This window comes from Oreochromis aureus, linkage group 3 (genome assembly GCF_013358895.1).
Source record: "Oreochromis aureus strain Israel breed Guangdong linkage group 3, ZZ_aureus, whole genome shotgun sequence".
NCBI classification, from domain to species: Eukaryota; Metazoa; Chordata; class Actinopteri; order Cichliformes; family Cichlidae; genus Oreochromis; species Oreochromis aureus.
Window position 1 is genome coordinate 111,479,419 of NC_052944.1, and position 16,658 is coordinate 111,496,076.

General features: G+C 39.2%; 1 pseudogene; it reads left to right on the forward strand.

Annotated features, from left to right (window-relative positions):
* The first annotated feature begins 13,649 nt into the window (after positions 1-13,649).
* On the forward strand, positions 13,650-15,168 carry LOC120437864 (annotated as a pseudogene).
* The last annotated feature ends 1,490 nt before the right edge of the window (positions 15,169-16,658 follow it).

Genomic DNA, 16,658 nt, shown 5'->3' on the forward strand with positions numbered 1-16,658 from the left:
CAGGACAGGCTACACTAGGCTAGAGAATGTCACTCGCCGCAGGGAGGACAGACTGGCGTGTAAGCCGGTGAATGCGGGCAACACGCCAGGAGAACACAGCATACCAAGCCACTCGAGCACGGCAGCTGGCTATTGCAGTGACAGACAAAACCAGTAAAATTACAAAACAATCAATCCTTTAAAGGTGGAATACTTTCTGTTTAAAACTATTAGCCTCTGTGTGTTTCAGAGCACTAAAGAAAAGCAAAATATCCCTAAACTAGCTAAATTAAATCATCTATGTCTAAATAACAGAGCTCTGAGGCCTAGACAAACCTTTAAAAAGAGTTTAATTAAAACACATAATGGTTTCATTAAATAAAAACTATTAAACCCTTGTGAACTCATGTGACCCCACATAACCCCCGAACTCACATGCACGAGCAAAAAGTCCGTTCACGCTCACACGCACTCACGTGGACGCGCAGGGGGGAAAGGGGAAGGGGTGAGGAAAAGGGAAGTGGGGGAAAAGGGGAAGTGGGGGTGGGTGGGGGCAAAAAAAGTATAACTATATTACTACTGGCAGGTAGAGATCATTATTTTTTTTATTTTTTTTTATTTTTTTTTTGTTTTTAACCTGTCCCATTTGGTTCTTTTGCCATCAGAATTATTGTCTAAAGGCGAAGAAAGATGCCCAACGGATTTACTTTACCAAATGGACCATCCCAGCCTTGCCGTAATGGTCCATTTGATTCACCTTTTATTGTTTATTTTATTTTCACTTGCTGAATACGGGACAGACTTGACTGGGGAAAGAAAGGGAGAAAGAAAGAGGAAAGAAAACAGCTGAGAAGAGGGACGGGAAAAAGGGCAAAAAACAAAACCAACAGAATAAGCAGACAAAAAATACATATATCGATCACCTGGATCACCTGTTGAGAAAGAAAAAAAGAAAACAAGCAGAAGAAAACGAGAGTAATAAACAACATCACAATGATATATGGGAATATGACAGTAAATACTAAATATTAAACATTATTGTGCAGCACGTGAGATCGACAGCGCACAGTGTGCTTTGAGGTAGGAGCCAAAAGGGTGTAGTTTGTGTGTGTGAGCACCCGTGTGTACACCTGTGAGCATGAACGCTTGTTGTTTTTAAAAAGGTTCCTTCATGTAATGATCTGCTAGAGGGTGTGGGGGCCACTGCCCCGTCCTCCAGGGCATGAAGCAGGTATGGAGGAGATCAAAACTCCAGACATCCAGATGCCCTCAGAACACAAGAGACCAAGGAAGACCAACAGAGGGGCAGCTGCGCCACTATCCCAGAAAGAGCTGAGGAGAGTCCCAGATGAGGGGTCACTCAGCAGCCGCGGAGCAGAAGCCGGGGGTTGCAGTGGCGTGCCCGTGAGCTCCGCCGGCAGCCAGCTGTGCCTGAGTGACCGAGCCCGGGCCGAGGCCGAGGGCACCCCATCCCCGAGGTGGCCCGAGCGAGCCCCAGGCTCCATGCCCCGATAAGCAGCCGCCAAGGAGTGAGCCGGTGGGTACCTGGGCGCCCACCCCCGGACACAAAGAACCACCAACCACCAATGTAGTGCGTTGGTGAAAAAAAAAAAAAAAAAAAAAAAAAGGTAGAGATCATTATTCTGACACACAACACAAAACTATCCACAACACTACACACTAACTACACAAGACAACACATTAACTACACACTCCAAACATGCTAAACGTCACAAATCTCTCATATCTCAAAACTCGCTCTCTCTCTTTTTCTGCTGTCTTTTTCTCTCTCTCTCTCTAATTAGTAACGCCGTTACTTATAACGCCGTTATTCCCATCACTGAAAATCAAGCAGGCAAAAATGGAGTATGCTCAAATCTTCCTGAAGTAGCAGAGCCATGACTGAGCCATAAGAGACTGGTGAGGTCTACTACTACCTATTACTACTGGTAGTAGTATGAAATTAAAGAAATTTGAGACAGCCAAATATTGTGGATGGGACACCAAGGAGCTTGGACAGGATGGGAATATGCACTGGAGCAGACCTGAAAACCAGACAACCACTGCATAAAGTAGAGACACAACACAGGTTCATCCTTTGAGTTAAAAAGCAGCCAGTTTCAGAAAGACTGGAGAACTATTGCTCAAGACCACTATAGAAAATTACAAGAAAGTCTGGCTCCTTGCAGGCAAAATAGACATAAATGAAGGTTAGATCAAAGCCTTTGAACAGGACCAGTCCAGGACTGTACTGTGCAAATCATCAATTTGCACGGTGGTATTACTCTATAGTTGTACTCCTGATGATCATTTAAGCAAATGTGATCATTAGTAAAATGATTAAACAACATGTATCCACACACAGTGTTTAATTTAATGCAACTAGCCCTATAATTATCTACTAGTCACAAACACACACATAGGTGATTTAACTGTTTTAGGAGCATTTTGCTTTTCTTTAGTGCTCTGAAAGACACAGAGGCTAATGGGTTTTAAACAGAAGGTTTTCCACCTTTAAAGGACTGTGTATTCCTTTAGAAATGAACTGTTATAACTATATATTCTTAACTCAGCAACAGTTAGAAGCCCTACAATCAGCAGAATAAGTTATCCTTATCAAGACCATCCCAACGGTACCTCTATAGTTTCTACCTATTTCATTAGAAACATCTTATCTTATCGTGTCAGAGGTCACATTGTGCCTTTAATGCAACTAGTCCCATAATTATCTACTAGTCACAATCACACATAGATGATTTAACTGTTTTAGGAGCATTTTGCTTTTCTAATAGTTTCACAGGCTAATAGTTTTAAACAGAACACCACAAACAATGTGTATTCCTTTAGAAATGAACTGTTATACTTATATAACTATATATTCTTAACTCTGTAACAGTTAGACCCCCTACAATGAGCAGAAGAAGAAGTCATCCTTATCAAGACCATCCCAACAGGGGGTTACAGTTAGACCCCAACAGTCAGCAAGAGCATCCCAGCACTCACACATCCAAATGTAGTTCCATAGTTTTAAACCTATTTCATTAGAAACAGTTACTTTATCTTATCTTATCATGTCAGAGGCCAACTGAAGCCAAGTCCACCTATATAAAAACACCCCATCAGACACACAGTATTTTCCTCAGCACTTCACAACTGCCGCAAGGTATAGCGTTTTAACTTTTTATTTTTTTCGGATCCCAGACACAGCGGTGTGAGGTAATTAGCACACAGTTTGGACATGTAGAAAACATCGTTTGTTTGGAACACATCAGCAGAAAGGTAGAATTCATAGCTGTTCATAAGAGTTTAATTTAATCAAACCTCATTTTACGGATCTAAGTGGCTCCTCATCACTAGCCAATTCACCATTTTATTTAAATATCTGAATTTTCGGAATGATGATCCAAGCGGGACACAGAGGCTGCTAGTTTTAACGCACCAGAATGCAAATATAAATAAAAGCCCGACTATCCTGAGAGCCTAGCTGCAGCGACACCTTTCTTTCACACGGATTCCTGGATGTGCGTTGGAGCCAACTTTGCTACCCGCACACAGCGTTTCTGACAGTCGGGCGTTGCTTACACAATAGAGAAAAGCAACAATACAGCGTGTTTCTCTGCTCCAAGACATCGGCGGGCCTTTCACACGGTAAGCATGTCTGTTATACCCAGCGCATAAATGTCTGTGTGTCAGTGCTGATTATTCAAACCCTGTTTAAAATGTGACACATATGTTGTCCGAAAACAAATCCTCTAAATTTGCAAAGTTACTGATTTAAAAATATATTTTGAATTTTTAATTGCATGACAAACATACGATAGACCCTTGAGCGTATTTATATAGATAATTTCACAATGGTATAACCGTGCTAAATAAAAGAGGCCCAAGCACCAATGAACTCTAATGCAAGCCTCTGAACTGTATGTTGATAAGTGCATGAAGTTAACCTCTACAGCTGAAAACAGTCTGTATCCGCACTCTGAGGATCTGCTGAATTGTTTTTAATGGCACTTTTTGACGAACTGCAGATGATGAATTTCTCTTTATTGGAGAAACTGTCCCTAAGCTATTGTTGCTCATACTTACAGAGTTCCCTAGCTACATCCTTACTATGTCAGTAAACTTTTTGAACAATAAAAGGTATGGTAGATTTAAAGAAGCATCCTAATTGTGTGTGTGTGTGTGTGTGTGTGTGTGTACCCTCACAGAAGGAAGGTCACAGCAGGAGCTTTTCTCAAACGCATTACCAATCAGATTATTTTTACAAGAAGTGTAGCTCATACGATGGTATAAATGTATTCTTTGTGAAACTTTATAAATATGAAACTAAAGATTTTGAGTTCATGCACATTGTGAAACAAGAATCTAAATATTTTGTGTCACAGTGATTTCTATAAAAGCATGTTGTTTATGGGGATAATGTGACAAATCTTTTGTGGCCCTATTAATGATCAATCGTGATTGAAGAGGAAGCTGAACCCAGGCTCTGGACATTTTCATGACAAGTGACAGTCCAGACATCTGCTAATGAGAGAACATGTTTTATCATCATAAACACGGTGATATGCAGCATCGTTAAAGTGTCACTTCAGTAATGTTTTTAATAGATGACTTTAAAACACTAAACTCTAATTTCTGTGGTTTATTTTAAGTTTGCAGAATATAACATGTGGTAAGACGATGAGTTTTACTTCTCACAGGTCGTGTTATGTGTATCTATTTATCATGTATGCTACTTTGCTCTGTGGACTGTAAAATGTTTCATTGTGTTCATGAAATAAACCAGACTTTCACCGTCTGAATCTTTTACTGTTTTTCTGCTTTTGTTCACTCCAAGTTTGACAAACCCACAGACATCCAGAGTTAACTCACTAACAATGTGGAGCAGTCTCAGTGTATTTAGCTGCTTTTTCCCTAAACACAACCAACTGAGAGAAACACCTGTAGTCCTCACTTTGGTCATTTGAACGCTGAAGGAGATTTGTTCCATAGACCCCTTATACTAGTGTTTCCTGCACTTAATCCAACACTACTATGTTCTATTAAAATCCAGATTCCTTTTATAGTTTGCAGTTTCTTTACTAACACATTTGTAGATAAGTTTATTGCTGAAAGACACAGTTAGCAGTCTCACTCACTCTCTAGGTTTTGAAGTTTTGTGTGTAATGGTTTAGTCTATCAAAGCTTACCCTAAAATCAGTAAAACACCAATGATTCTAAAGCCAGAACAGAAAGGAAGATGCATGATTGCGTTTTTTTATGATGCGTAGTAAAACTACACCGCTTCTTCTTTTCTGTGTTGTTGTTGTTGTTGTTGTTGTTGTTGTGTGTGTGTGTGTGTGTGTGTGTGTGTGTGTGTGTGTGTGTGTGTGTGCCTTAGAAGTCAAATAATACATTAGCCACACTTAAAAAAACAAAAAACATTTGAATTTCATGTAGAACTGAGATTCTAACTTGTAAGCAGAAATCTTATGCTCAGCCACAAACATGTTTCCCCACTTTCACAATGCTGAGGTGTCAAATCCACAACCCCCAACAAATGGTTTGTTACACGCGGGTGTGAAGGGCAAGCTTTACTCACACAGCCTTACACACAGTAGATTTTTAAAGTTTTTGGGGACAATGGTTTAGCCACAGATGTAACTTCTACTTTTGATAAAAACCACTCCACCTGTTTATTTCTTAAGAAATTAAGCTCTTATTTATACATGTCTACACAATAATAGACACCGTGTGCTCTGTGACATTATAGGCTTCTACTTCAGCGTTCATTGGTTTGCATTTTAAACTCCCAACCTTTCAGGTTGTTATGAACGACTTATATTTCTAACATTTTGTGATATAAAAGTGAACCATGTGGGTTTTTAATTTTCTGTGTGTGAATGACTTAAGACACGAGTTATTTAAACAATTCTAAATGAAAGTGTGATGGTCATAGTACTTTATGCTGGGCCAAATATGTTAAGGATAATGTTTATCAATGTAAAATTGCAAAGAACCTTTGAATAGATTATAACATTTTGTAAACAGTTACCTCAGAAGCTGTAGTGTCAGCCCTATGTATGTAAGGTGAAACTTTCCACAGTACTTACACTTAAGTAACTAAACACATAAAGTCACCCTCACCAATAATCCACTGCTCCTTGAAAAAAGTAGCACAAACAGACAACTGACTCAGCAATGATGAGTAGAGCTACCCCGAGGCCGAGACTCAAGCAGAAGAAAATTAAAAGTTGTTTTGTTTTTTTGTTTTTGTGGCTCGAAAGTTTGAAGAAAAATATGTTTAATAATTCAACAAGACCCGCACCTTCAACACATGTACATTCAAATTTTGGTACAGGCTCAACATTGCTGTTGTTCAATAGTTTTTATCCACTCTCAAAAGCCATTTTACGGCTTTAATGTTTCCAGCTGATAAGGAGAATGAGTGCATTTCATCAAATGGGCGTCCAAAGGCTTTAAACATCCGCTTTGTCTGTAAAGACAGTATCAAACTACAGAGCATTGTTTTTACTAAAATTCAACATTTTCAGATGAAAATTAGGCTGCTTCATGTTTTTCACTGTAACACCCCCCTCATTGCCATTTTTAGGATATTCTCGGTGATCCCATTTTTTTCATATTCATGCTTTTGGGACTGAGGGTATCTAACACGCACGTTGTCACTGTGTTTCTGTACTACCAGCTGTGAGGGCTCTGCTTTTGCTTTAAGCAGTCTGTTTTTATTTTGTCTCGTGAGTGTGTGTTTTTCAAACAATATCCTCCTCAGTTTGATTTTGTTACCACAAACTTTGTGTGAAGTTCACAACAGAGGTAAAGAGATTTAAACACCCCAGTTTGAGGAGGCAGGGGTTGGACCAGCTGCACAGGGCAGGTGAAACAGAGAGTGTCAGGGGAGATGTGCAACAGAAGCAGAGGGAACATTTTACAAGATGATAAATGACACATTTAGATGATTAAGGATTTGTTGACAAGATTAAAAGACACGTCCGTCAGAGTTCAACAACATTACAGTTTGATTAAATAAAAAGTTTTTAAACCACACAAGGTTCATTTTTTTCTCCTCTGGTAGTAATCATATTAAACATGTCAAGAAAGAAAGAGTATAAAGAAAAATAGTAAATGTGTGTCTAATTCAACTCTTCCTGTGAACCTTATATCATCCTTTAATATGTTCGGTGTTACAAACTTGAAGAATCAGAGAAAAGATCATCAGACATTAATCTAATCAGTTTTCAGCCTTCATTCATTCATATTGAAAAGTTGGAAATCTTCCCTGCTAGACCGAAGTGTAGCGTTTAACACCGTTGGCCATAACATTTTATTACAGCTATTATTAAATGGAGAGGCCTCTTTACACACTGAGGTTAATTATGAAGCTCCACAGGCTTCTGTGCAAAGACCAGTTCTGTTTACATTATACGTGCTTTAGAAGACATAGCGTACATTTTCACTGCTATGCATATGATACCCACTTTTATTGGTTAAACTGTCGGGATGTCTTAGACACATAATGAGCTTTAATTTTCTGCTTCTAAGTTCAGATAAAACTGAGGTTATTGTAACGGGTCGTAAAAATCTTAGAAACACTGGCTAACAAAATCCTTACTCTGGACGGCGATGCCTGAGTAGTCTGTTGTAGTGATTTGGCGCATTATAAGTAAAACTGAAGCACACAATCCCATAGCACAACATCAACATTGTACAAAAATAAAAATGCTTTTTTACAGAAAAGAATTGTAACTTCATATTTTATCAACGATTATTCGAGTTATTATTTATAGTTATTATTAACGAGTATTATGAATCATAGTGTGCCTCTAAGTTAACGTTATATTTAAACATCACACAACATCAACATTTATTTATATACAAAAATAAAAATGCTTTTTACAGAAAAGAATTGTAACTTCACAACTGATTGTGTTTAGGGAAAAAGCAGCTAAATACACTGAGATTGCTCCACATTGTTAGTGAGCTGTGGGTTTCGTCAAACTTGGAGTGAACAAAAGCAGAAAAACAGTAAAAGATTCGGACATTGAAATTCTGGTTTATTTCATGAATACAATAATAATAATAATAATACATTTTATTTAAAAATAGCGCCTTTCAAAGCACCCAAGGACACTGTACAATGAATAAAAATACAAAAACTGGAAATATACACAGAAATAAGAATATGAAACATTTTAGTCCACAGAGTAGAGTAGCATACATGATAAATCGATACACATAACACGGACAGTAAGAAGTAAACTCATTGTTATACCAGATGTTATATTCTGTAAACTTAAAATAAACCCCAGAAATTAGAGTTTAGTGTTTTAAGTCTTCTATTAAAAAACATGAGTCAACACTTCTTTCTCCTGGCAGCATTGCTGAAGTGACACATTAACGACGCTTAAATTCGCAGTTGTTATGATGATAAAACATATTCTCTCATTAACAAATGTCTGCGCTGTCACTTGTCATGAAAATCTCCAGAGCCTGGGTTCAGCTTCCTCTTCAATCACCACTGATCATTATTAGAGCCCACAAAAGATTTGTCACATTATCCCCATAAACATCATGCGTTTATAGAAATCACTGTGACAGAAAGATTTAGATTCTTGTTTCACAGTGTGCATGAACTTAAAATCTTTAGAGTTTCATATTTATAAAGTATAGAAAAGATTACATGTGTTCCAATGTATGAAATACACTTCTTGTAAAACAAAAAAGTTTATTCAAAATACATTAAAAAAAGCTCCTGCCATCACCTTTCTCCAGTACACACACACACACACACACACACAGAGAGAGAGAGAGAGAGAGAGAGAGAGAGATCATTAATACAAAAGATTGCAGCAGATTTTGGATTTTCACTCTTTAATATGAACATAAAATTCATTCCAATTTTTGCCTTTGCTTCAATGAAGATGTGTCTTTAAATCTATGATACCTTTCCTGTTCAGAAAGTTTGCTGACATAGTAAAGAAGTGGTTAGGGAACTCAGTAAGTATGAACAACAATAGCTTAGGGACACTTTCTCAAATAAAGACGATTTCATCATCTGCAGTTCGTGAAAACAAAAGTGCAACATTAAAAACAGATCAGCAGATCCACAAATTATGGATACAGACTCTTTTCAGCTATAGAGGTAATTAAAGGCATGCATAAGAGTGCATTGGTGGACACTTGGGCATCTTGTATTTAACATGTTTATACCACTGTGAATTTTGCTATATAAATATGCTCAAGAGTCTAGAGTGTGACATCCAACTAAAAATCGAAAATATATATTTTTAAATCAGTAACTTTGCAAATTTTGAGGAAAGATTTTTGGACAACAAATGAGTCGCCTTTTAAACAGGGTTTGAATAATTAGCGCTGACAGACAGACATACATACATACCGTGTGAAAGGATGTCTTGGAGCAGAGAAGCACGCTGTATTGTTGCTTTTCTCTTATGCATAAGCAACGCCAGCATGTCAGAAACGCTCTGTGCGGGCAAAACCGGTTCCAACGCACGTCGAGGCATCAACTGGCCTTTCTGCCGGCTGGCTGGACCCTCAGCTTTCATACTGGGATCTGCAGCACAGCTTCGCACTGGCCACTGGGGCAAAACGGATTCAAAACTTTGAAGTACTAGTTTGGTTCTTCACTGCTCGCAGAGAAGTAACAATTAAAGAAAGCGATCCAGCACGAAACACAAATCAAACAGTGCAGTCGGAATTGTCCACAACCACGCTCAGTTTCACAAATAAACAAAACACTTGCACCAGCCATAGACACAGGAGGGAAAACTGAAAACTTCCCAGAAACTGACATTGTAATAAATTAATCACGCTAAAGTCGCCTCTACACTTTTTTGGAAAGAGCCTTTATACATAGCATATGCCAAGCAGACTTAGTGTGAGATAAATAATATGTAGCCTTAAAATTTAACATCTTAAAGTTTTATCAGTTTTATCAACAGAGGACCCATGAAACGAGCAAAGCTGACAGGTCTGAAGAGCACGGTGCATGCTCTCATGTCACAAGTTGACCTACATTTTCCAGAAAGACAGAAACGCTGTTAAAAATACTAAATTAAGAGTTTCACACTATGTTTCACCAAGTTAGAAAACAAATCCAGCAAAGCTGCATCTACCGAAAGCATTTATCTTTCAGATCAGTGTCTAAAAAGCACCATTAAAAAAAAGATGTGATCCTGCATTTACAAAAGTAACTCATTCACAGTGAAAACCAAAACGCACACAGCGTTTGATAAACAACATTAAAATAATGTATTGCACATCTATGTTTTAAAAATGGCATCAAAATTCAATGCGTATTTTCTCTAAAAATTTACGGTCGAATACACAAACTAACGTGCGGGTGTCAGGCTCAAGGATAGAGTTTGCTGGCTTTTATAAACCTTTATGCCTCTTCCCCCACCCCAAAGCGCAGACCTCAAATTCACCTTAACTATCCCCCCCTCCCCAAAGTGCAGTTGTTAAAAACACACAAAATCTACCATTTCGGTTAGAGTGTGTAAAAACACTATTGCAAAAGTAACTCCTGTTTGTATATATTCACACTGAAAACTAAAACACATCGGCTGATAAACACTAATTAAATAATGCGTTGCACATCTGTGTTTTAAAGAATGTCTGGGAAAGCCCTCGCATATTTTTGTCTTAATTATTTTAAATTTTAACTGAAAATTAATGCGAACTAACGGCGCTGTTCTTAGGTGAAAGGTTTTTTTTTGGGGGGGGGGGATGCAGTTATTTAATGAAAGGGATAAAAGTTTGGTCTCTCTCCACCTTCTTATTCACCATTTCTTGAGATAAACGGCGTCTTAAAGTCTGAAACAGCCAACAATGAGTTGATAGAAACAAAGGTTGGGGAGTCGCTTAACTAACTGTAGAAAATCTGCTTATAAACACACTGCCGTTTCAGCTCGATTGTCTGACAACAAAAGTCTTTCTATAGAATAAAAAAGACAAAGTCATTCCTGTTTGTGTAAATTTACCATGAAAAGACAAAATGCCTACAGCGGCTGATGAACCTAATTAAAAAACACCCTGCTAGGAGAAGACAGAGCATGCGCAGTGGGACCGCATGGACACAGGAAGTGTCCCTTTTCGGAAGAGTGAAAGCGCGTGCATGAGAGTGCATGCGCACGTGCTCGTACATGCACAAGATGTCAGTTTTTAAGCTCGGCAAAGGGGGTGTGGGGGGCAATCCCCCCAGGCAAAACCCCCACCCCTCCCCTGACCTCTGACCCCTCACTTTAATATTAACAAAATTATCTGCCTCAGTCGTGCCCCCACCACAAATGTTCCCTCTAAGCTGCGCACGTGCACAATTGCACACTGCTGGCACGGTCTCTGCGCACAGAAAATCTGCGTTGTGCACAAAAAAAAATTTAACCTGAATTGAAATTAAAATTAATACTTTAACAATTCTGTTTTGCAGTGTTAGTAAGTGACTGGCTGCTCCTGTATGGGATTAGAACGATGCCACCTTATCCCATAGTCCAGCCAATAATGCGATTCACATTCGTATATACGTAGCCAATCAACGCGGTTGACAGGCTATGACAGCGTCCTTATGTGCCGACACCGGTGTTTTAGCTAGCAAAGCGGCGTGGCTGATGTGCAGTGAAGCCACGTTAATGACAACGTGTCCAACCATTGGAGATGTGAGCAGGACAGACGGAACAATTGACGGAAAAAAAGTGTGGACTTTATACCAGTTTTTAAAGTGAAAGACATGCAGAAAAAATTCTTAAACTATTTGCAACTGTGGCAATCATGATGGAACTTTCCACATGCTTGATTGTAGGAAACTCTTTTTCACTTCGAATGAGCATTTTCTGTCCTTGAATTGTTTAAAGTAAAATAATATGAAGCAAACATTTCTATATACTCCTCATGCGAATGTCAGATAACAGCATGACCTGCAGCTTCTGTTAAGGACAGACATCTTTTGTTTTCTCTCACTGATATGATCAGAATGTGCTCCTGTCCTGCGTTCAGTCTGTAAATATGACCTTGTGTTTGAGTACTGTTCGAATATAAGAAATACTGAATTAGGATTTGCAAATATGAAAAGGGTTGACTACATTTGCAAACAGTACATTCGATTACTATTAATTACGAGCCAATGCAAGCCAATCCCTCCTCCCGCTCATTTGCATGATCTGATCCATCCCAGCTTCCGTTGGTTTGCTTCATCTCAGAGCCCGTTGGTAAGTTGTTTTTTCTTTTGGACCTATAAAATTATAAAAGCATTTATTTTATAACTGACCTGTTTGTGATGTGTTCCTTGGCGTATGCTAAAGAGATTATTGTACATGTTCACGTCTGTATCTTATTTTTTTTAACGGACATGTAAGTTTAATCTTTTCAAACTAACGCTTTTATTAAAGGGACATTTCACTAGTGCGGCTCTGCAGAGACTTCAGCAGCTGTTTCCAGGCATCACTCAAATTATTTTTAGCCTACAGGGGAGGACAAGTCAGGACAGACACGGTGGCAGTTCATGTGTGCCTTACATACTTCCTTCTTGTAGACCCACTTATGAAATCAGAACGTTTGATCAGAAATAAGTAAAGAAGGAGGAAAAAAAGGTTGGGAATGACTTTCAGGCTGACGTGCAGCCCTGTGCTCTCATGCAGTTGTATTATTTTTTAAAAGAACAATTTAATGACTGTTTTGCAAAGCTGTGAAAAAGGAACGCAAATCCTTAAAAAACTGACATTGTGCAGACATTTTAGCACCGAAAGCACTAAAATCGAAAGCACTGATGCAAAATCATACACAACATATTACTGGTGTATTAATGTTTCTATCAACCTGATGCCGCAGCAGATTTTATTCATTTACTGCTGAGTGAATTTATAAGAAGACAGCACTCTGATTATAAAAGTGTGAACTGGAGCCATCTGGTGGGTCTTGAAGGTAAAGATGGGATCTACAAGAAGTCAGAACAAGAGAAATTAAAAAATATATTTTAAGCTTAGTTAAATTTGACATCAAATATTACTGTACCACCACTACTACTACTACTACTACTACTAATAATAATAATAATATAAAATTAACTAAAATAAAATAAATAAGTTCCATGTTCCCAAAATACTAAATTCTTGTTAAACATTTTTTTTGCATGAACAATCAGGTCTTAGGGTCTAGACGTTCTAATCTTTGGCACTTGTATGTGTAGCTTAGTTTGCAATGTAGCACTGGTTTCCCCATTACATAGTGCTACCTTCTTTATTCACAATTTTCAATGAAAATTTGATGTTGACTCACTGTTGCTTGTGTTCCCTTGTTCAGATATGCAGATTAAAGATGGGTGAAACCAACATGTGGTCATGTTTCTGAACTGACGGGATCCATTCACTGCAGAAATGCACGTTTAGACTAGAGATCAAACTGGTTTCATGAAGACAAAAGCTCACACAGTCACTGACACTGAGAGGAGAGATGGCACAGAAAGGAGTTCAACTGGACCAAGAAACAATTTCATGTTCGATCTGTTTGGATCTACTGAAGGATCCAGTGACTACAGCCTGTGGACACAGCTACTGCAAGAACTGTATCGAAACCCACTTTGATGAAGAGGACAGGAAGGGATCTACAGCTGCCCTCAGTGCAGGAAGACTTTCACACCGAGGCCTGTCCTGGAGAAAAACACCATGTTAGCAGCTTTAGTGGAGCAGCTGAAGAAGACTGGACTCAAGCTGCTCCAGCTGATCACTGCTATGCTGGACCTGAAGATGTGGCCTGTGATGTCTGCACTGGGAGGAAGCTGAGAGCCATCAAGTCCTGTTTAGTCTGTCCAGCCTCTTACTGTGAGAAACACCTCCAACCTCACTATGATGCAGCTCCATTAAAGAAACACAAGCTGGTGGCCCCTCCAACAAGCTCCAGGAGAACATCTGCTCTCGCGTCATGATGAGGTGATGAAGATTTTCTGTCGTACTGATCGGCAGAGTATCTGTTATCTCTGCAAAAGAGATGAACATAAAGGCCACGAAACAGTCCCAGCTGCAGCAGAAAGGACTGAGAAGCAGAAGGAGCTCATGGTGAGACGACTAAACATCCAGCAGAGAATCCAGGAGCGAGAGAAAGATGTGAAGCTGCTTCAGCAGGAGGTGGAGGCCATCAATGGCTCTGCTGATAAAGCAGTGGAGGACAGTGAGAAGATGTTCACTGAGCTGATCCGTCTCATCCAGAAAAGAAGCTCTGATGTGAAGCAGCAGGTCAGATCCCAGCAGCAAACTGAAGTGAGTCGAGTCAAAGAGCTTCAGGAGAAGCTGGAGCAGGAGATCGCTGAGCTGAAGAGGAAAGACGGCGAGCTGGAGCAGCTCTCACGCACAGAGGATCACAACCATTTTCTACACAACTACCCCTCACTGTCAGCACTCAGTGAGTCGACACACTCATCCAGCATCAATATCCGTCCTCTGAGCTACTTTGAGGATGTGACAGCAGCTGTGTCAGAGACCAGAGATAAACTACAGGACATTCTGAGAGAGGAATGGACAAACATCTCACTGACAGTCACTGAAGTGGATGTTTTACTGTCACCAGCAGAGCCAAAGACCAGAGCTGGATTCTTAAAATATTCACGTGAAATCACACTGGATCCAAACACAGCAAACACACATCTGTTATTATCTGAGAGGAACAGAAAAGCAACATTTAAGGAACAACAACAGTCTTATTCTGATCATCCAGACAGATTTCTTCCTTGTTGGCAGGTCCTGAGTAAAGAGAGTCTGAGTGGACGTTGTTACTGGGAGGTGAAGTGGAGAGGAAATGTTTATGCAGCAGTTTCATACAAGAATATCAGCAGAGTAGGAAGGCTAAATGATTGTGTATTTGGATTAAATGATAAATCTTGGGCATTAAGTTGCGATAGCAACAGTTATAAATATTTCTACAACAAAGTCCAAACTGAGCTCTCAGGTCCTGAGGCTTCCACATTAGGAGTGTACCTGGATCACAGAGCAGGTATTCTGTCTTTCTACAGCTCTCTGAAACCATGACTCTACTCCATAGAGTCCAGACCACATTCACTCAGCCGCTCTATGCTGGACTTATGCTTTTTGAGCGAGGAGACACAGCAGAGTTCATTAAATTGAAATAGACAGAGTGGGTAGGTTTATGTTCTCCAAAGAAGCCTTAACATTTTAGAAATTCAGAGGTTTAACCAGTTATTGTTGTAATAAAGTTTAAAAGTTAGTGTCTAAAAATATACTGCTGTAAATAAATGTGTAGCTACATTCCTTGGTTTATCTGCTGGATGTTTCTGGAAGTTTAATGTCCCTTAATCTGTTTATGATCAACAAAAGTGGTGTATTTTGGATAGTTTCTTCACCTGCTATATATAACTCATGTTTTATCGACTCCAATTAAACATAATGTTAAAACAATAAACAATGTTACTTGGTTGGTAGTTAAACCCTTTAATCCGATAAATTGTAAAAATGTATTAGTGGATTCTTTGCTGTTTGGGACACATTGCTAAAACATTTAGAGAAAATTAAAACCATACCCACCTGAAAGATGCTTGACAGCTGCCGTAAATCCTTTTTTGTGTGTGATCGGGATTAATTTTTTTCCCCCTCTGGATCGGTGTCCAATATGTTCTTGGGGTGGGGTAAATATATAAAAAGGAGCGTTGTGGCCTTGCTATACGTATGTCTTTGTACTACATTGTTGATGCTCAATTTAAAAAAAAATGTATTAGTCAGCAATTAATGGACAACAAGCAGCAGTATGCAATGACTGATCAGCAACTATTCTTGCACTTCATTCAAAGTCTTGAACTTGCATTTGTTCTCTATAGAGCGCTCAGTCTGAGGTCCAATGAGATGTCCAAAAGATAAACTGTCATGGCCCTGGGTCATGCGACCCAGTATGTTGAGTTTTTGGTGTTTTGTTATTCTTTTAGTCTAGTTTTCATTTCAGCATATTTAGTTTCATTCTGCCATGTTTTGTGTCTCAGTTTTCCTTGGTTGTAAGATTCAAGTCATGGCCGTGTCTTCTTATGTTTCCTGTTTTATTTTGAAAGAGCTTGGTGTGTTGTGTTTATTGTATTTAGTTTCACGTGTCCTGTCATTATGTTAATTGTTGTCAGCCATGTTTCCCATGTGATCCGACTCCCCTTGACTATTCCTCATGTGTATTTAGTCTGTGTGTTCCCCTCAGTCAGTGTCGGATCGTCTGTTAACCTCACCACAGTTTACTTAGGTTTGCTCTATTGTTTCTCTGTATTTTCTAGTTGCTCAGTGTTCTTAGTTGTCATAGTTTTTCACTGAGTGTCTCAGCCCTTTTGTAACACAGTGTTCATAGCCTCCTTAGTTTCCCTAGTTGCTTGTTTTTCTTCTGCATCAGCCAATAAAGGCTCGCTTTATTTTTGAAACTACGTTTTGTCTCCACCGTGTCTGCACCTGGGTCTACCTCTTTCCTCACACCGCGCACCCGCCCGTGACATAAACATTTTATCTTTCTCTTTGTTTCTAGATCGCTTTGCCACCCTGAGCAATCTAGGGTTGCAGGTTAATGTATGAGTTTTTATTTGTTGCTTGCAGTTGTCTGCAGTAAAATTGGACCCCTTCCAACCATATATACATTACACAAACATCACATTGTGGAGACAGCTCAGAACAGGTGACTTTTAGATAAAACTGGGT